Raw genomic sequence first — 5624 nt, 5'->3', positions numbered from 1 at the left:
TGGAGGACCTTGGTGGCTGTTCGCTCACCTCCGAAGTGGCCTCCATATTGTGACCCATGGCAATGCCATAAGATCTTATGTGCTTCTTCTCTAGGCACACACCTTCGGATTATTCCGTCTGCACATCTCTTAAAGAGATAGGGTTCATCCCACAAGTAGTACTTTGCATCAGTAATTAATTTTTTCTTTTGTTGCCTGCTGTACTCCTTGGGTATGAACCTTGCAGCTTTATAGTTTGCAATGTCTACAAACCATGGTGTTTCCTGAATGGCGAAAAAATGCTCATCCGGAAAGGTTTCAGAGATCTCATTAGAGAGAAAGGACGCCCCTTCTACTGGCTCTATCCGGGACAGATGATCAGCCACTTGGTTTTCTGTCCCTTTTCTATCTCTTATTTCTATATCAAACTCTTGCAGAAGCAACACCCATCTTATGAGCCTGGGTTTTAAATCCTGCTTTGTAAGTAGATATTTAAGAGCAGCATGGTCAGTGTACACAATCACTTTTGATCCTACTAAGTATGATCTAAACTTGTCAATGGCATAAACCACTGCAAGCAATTCCTTTTCTGTAGTTGTGTAATTTTTCTGGGCATCATTTAAAATATGGCTAGCATAATAAATGATATGCAGGAGCTTGTCGTACCTCTACCCCAATACTGCACCAATGGCATGGTCACTGGCATCACACATTAATTCGAATAGTAATATCCAGTCTGGTGCAGAAATAATTGGTGCTGTGACTAGCTTAGCTTTCAGGGTTTCAAACGCCTGCAGACACTCTGTGTCAAACACAAATGGCATGTCAGCAGCTAGCAGATTGCTCAGAGGTTTTGCGATTTTTGAAAAATTCTTTATAAACCTCCTATAGAATCCTGCATGCCCCAGAAAGCTTCTGATTGCCTTAACATTGGCAGGTGGTGGTAATTTTTCAATTACTTCCACTTTAGCTTGATCTACCTCTATTCCCTTGTTTGAATTTTATGCCCAAGGACAATCTCTTCAGTCACCATAAAGTGACATTTTTCCCAGTTTAAAACCAGGTTAGTCTCTTGGCATCTTTTCAGAACCAGTGTCAGGTGATCAAGACAGGAGCTGAATGAGTCTCCATATACTGAGAAGTCATCCATGAAGACTTCCAGAAATTTTTCCACCATATCAGAGAAAATAGAGAGCATGCGTCTCTGAAAGGTTGCAAGCGCATTACACAGTCCAAATGGCATCCTTCTATAGGCAAATACTCCAGATGGACATGTAAATGCAGTTTTCTCTTGATCCTAGGAATCTACTGCAATTTGGTTGTAACCTGAATAGCCATCCAAAAAGTAGTAAAAATCATGACCTGCTAGTCTCTCTAGCATCTGGTCTATGAATGGTAAAGGAAAATGATCCTTTCTGGTGGCTGTATTGAGCCTTCTGTAGTCAATACACATGCGCCACCCTGTAACTATTCTTGTAGGAACCAGTTCATTTTTTTCATTATGAACCACTGTCATGCCTCCCTTTTTGGGGACAACTTGAACAGGGCTCACCCAGGGGCTATCAGAAATAGGATAAATAATCCCAGCCTCCAGTAACTTGGTGACCTCTTTTTGCACCACTTCCTTCATGGCTGGATTTAACCGCCTCTGTGGTTGAACCACTGGCTTAGCATCATCCTCCAATAGGATCTTGTGCATGCATCTAGCTGGGCTTATGCCCTTAAGGTCACTTATGGACCACCCAAGAGCTGTCTTGTGTGTCCTTAGCACTTGAAGTAGTGCTTCCTCTTCCTGTGAATTCAAAGCAGAGCTTATGATCACTGGAAAAGTGTCACCTTCTCCCAGAAATACATATTTCAGGGATGGTGGTAATGGTTTGAGCTCGGGTTTAGGAGGTTTTTCCTCTTCTTGAGGAAGTTTCAGAGGCTCTTTCAATTCCTCTGAATCCTCCAGATCAGGCTGAACATCTTTAAAGATGTCTTCCAGCTCTGATTCGAGACTCTCAGCCATGCTGATCTCCTCTACCAAAGAGTCAATAAGATCAACTTTCATGCAGTCTTTGGGTGTGTTTGGATGTTGCATGGCCTTGACAGCATTCAACTTAAACTCATCCTCATTGACTCTCAGGGTTACTTCCCCGTTTTGGACGTCAATGAGAGTTCATCTAGTTGCTAGGAAAGGTCTTCCTAGGATGAGAGTAGCACTCTTGTGCTCCTCCATTTCCAGCACTACAAAGTCAGTGGGGAAGGCGAATGGCCCAACCCTGACAATCATGTCTTCAATCACGCCTGATGGGTATTTAATGGAGCCATCAGCAAGTTGGAGACATATCCGGGTTGGTTTAACTTCTTCAGTTAATCCAAGCTTTCTGATAGTGGATGCAGGTATTAGGTTGATGCTTGCCCCAAGATCACATAAAGCTGTCTTGGTGCAATCACCCTCCAATATGCATGGTATCATAAAGCTCCCGGGATCTTTAAGCTTTTCTGGGAAGCTTTTCAGAATGACTGCACTGCATTCTTCAGTGAGGAGAACTCTTTCAGTTTCTCTCCAATCCTTCTTATGACTCAAGATCTCTTTCATGAACTTGGCATAAGAAGGTATTTGCTCAAGTGCCTCTGCAAACGGAATCTTTATTTCAAGAGTCCTGAGATAGTCTGCAAAACGGGCAAATTGCTTATCCTGCTCCTTCTGGCAGAGTTTTTGAGGATAAGGTATCTTGGCTTTGTATTCCTCAACCTTAGTTGCTGCAGGTTTATTTCCTACAGAGGTGGTTGGAGGAGCCTTTTTAGAAGGGTTGCTATCAGCACTTGTGTGTGTCTGATCCTTCACTGGCGTTTGGATGCCAGGGTTAGAAGCTTGATTGGCGTTGGACGCTAGCTTGTTACCTGTTCCTGGCGTTTGAACACCAGAACTGAACTTCCATTGGGCGTTTAACGCCAGCTCCTTGCCTGTTTCTGGCGTTTGAACGCCAGAATCATTCCTCTCTAGGCTCTTACTGTCCTCAGAGGGATTTTGGATGATATTTTGCTCATCCTCTGTCAGTTGTTCTTTCCTTGGCTTTCTGCTGCTCTGAAGCAAGGTATTTAATGTTTTCCCACTTCTTAATTGAACTGCCTGGCACTCTTCTGTTATCCGCTTTGATAACTGCTGTTTTGTCTGATTCAATTGTGCCTCCATATTTTTATTAGCATTTTTAGTGTCTTGTAGCATCTCCTTGAATTTTGCTAGCTGTTTTGTTAGAAATCAAAATTGTTGATTGAGTTCAGCAACTTGTTCTGGAGGACCAAGTTCAGTAGACACTGCTTTGGCTTCTTCTTTTATGGAGGACCCATTACTTATGTACAGATGCTGGTTTCTGGCAACTATATCAATAAGCTCTTGAGCCTCTTCAATAGTTTTTCTCATGTGTATAGATCCACCAGCTGAGTGGTCTAAGGACATCTGAGCTCCTTCTGTAAGCCCAAAGCCCATAGTAGAAGATGTCTAATTGCACCCACTCCGAAAATATTTCAGAGGGGCATTTCCTTAGCATCCCTTTGTACCTCTCCCAGGCATTATAAAGGGATTCATCATCCTCTTGTTTAAAGCCTTGGATGTCTAGCCTTAGCTGTGTCATCCTTTTTGGAGGGAAATATTGATTTAGGAATTTGTCTGATAACTGTTTCCACGTCCTTATGCTTACTGAGGGTTGGTTATTTAACCACCTTTTAGCTTGATCTTTTACAGCAAACGGAAATAGTAATAGTCTGTATACATCCTGATCTACCTCCTTGTCACGTACTGTGTCAGCAATTTGTAAGAATTGTGCCAGAAACTCAGTAGGTTCTTCCTGTGGATGACCGGAATACTGGCAATTTTGCTGCACCATGACAATGAGCTGAGGATTCAGCTCAAAGCTGCCTGCTTTGATGGGAGGTATACAGATACTACTCCCATATGCAGCAGTAGTGGGATTAGCATATGATCCCAGAGTCCTTCTGGACTGTTCATTTCTACTTAGATCCATGATGGAGAAAGGGAGATGATGCGGATTGCAAATAATTTTTTTTTTTGAAAACCGAAATTAAAATAAAATAAAATAAATGAAAAATTGACTATAATTTCGAAAATTTGAAGAAAAAGAAATAAAAGAAAATTGAAAACTAAATCAATTAATTAAAAAGATTTGAAAAAAGATGTAGGTGAGGATTTTCAAAAAAAAAATTGAAGAGAGAGAAATTCGTTAGGATGTTTTGAAAAAGATATGTCTTAAAATTAAAGATACTTGTAAGAAAATAAAATAAAATAAATAAAAAGAAAAGATGTGAAAAAGATTTGATTTTAAGATTTGAGATTAGAAAAGATAAGATAAGCTAGGTAAGAGAAGATAAGAAATTTAAATTAAAAAATTTCGAAATTTGAAAGTTGAAATTTGAAAATTGAATTTGAATTTTCGAAAAAGTCAACAATATAAGATAAGGATTTGAAAAAGATTTAAATTTTGAAAAGATTTGATTTTTAAATTTGAAAATTAGATTTTGAATTTTAAATTTTGAAATTTGAATTTTGAAATTTTGAAAGTTGAAATTTGAAATTTGAAATAAGATAAGATAAAATTTTGAAAAAGATATGATTTTTTTGAAAAAAAATTTGAATTTTGAAATTTTTAAAACTAAGATAAGATAAAATAGAAATTTTAAAATAAAAATCTGAATTTTTAAAGGAAAATTTCAAAAATCAATTAGAATAAAAAGGGAAAATATTTTTGAATTTAATGAAGAAAGAGAAAAACAATAAAAAGACACAAAACTTAAAAATTTTTTAGATCTAATGCTCCTTATTTTCGAAAATTTTGAGGAAAAACACCAAGGAACACCAAACTTAAAAATTTTAAGATCAAAACACAAGAAAGACTCAAGAACACTTTGAAGACTCACAAGAATAACAAGAACATGAAGATAGAACACCAAACTTAAAATTTTTAGAAAATCAAAATAAAATTTTCGAAAACCAAAGAAAAATTAACAAGAAAACACCAAACTTAAAGTTTGGCACACGATTTAATCAAAGAAAAATTATTTTTGAAAAAAAGATTTTAAAAGGGAGATAGCCAATTACCAAGAACATAAGCACAACACTCTAGCCAATTGAGCTATAAATTTAACGTGTTTTAACAAGGTATTTAATAAATAAAAATTTTTGAAAACTGATATTTTGAAAAAAGCACAAGAAAAACAAGAAAATAGACAGAACAGGAAAAACTAAAGATCAAACAAGAAAAATAGCAAGAACAACTTGAAGATTAAGAAAGAACAATGAACACAAATTCGAAAATTTAAAAGAAAATAAAAACATGCAATTGACACCAAACTTAAAATAAGAAACTAAACTCAAACAGAAAAAACTCAATTATTAGTTTATAAAAATTTTCGAAAAATTAAAAAAGAGAAAATAAGGATTAAAAAGAAAATTTCAACCAAAAACAATAATAGAAGACGCAATTTTAGTGACTCTAAACTAAAAAGATAAATTTTTCCTAATCTAAGCAACAAAATAAACCGTCAGTTGTCCAAACTCGAACAATCCCCTGCAACGGCGCCAAAAACTTGGTGCACGAAATTGTGATTCACACTTTTCACAACTCCGTACCACTAACCAGCAA

This window comes from Arachis hypogaea, chromosome 17, assembly GCF_003086295.3.
Source record: "Arachis hypogaea cultivar Tifrunner chromosome 17, arahy.Tifrunner.gnm2.J5K5, whole genome shotgun sequence".
NCBI lineage: Eukaryota > Viridiplantae > Streptophyta > Magnoliopsida > Fabales > Fabaceae > Arachis > Arachis hypogaea.
This window is presented reverse-complemented; position numbering follows the sequence as displayed.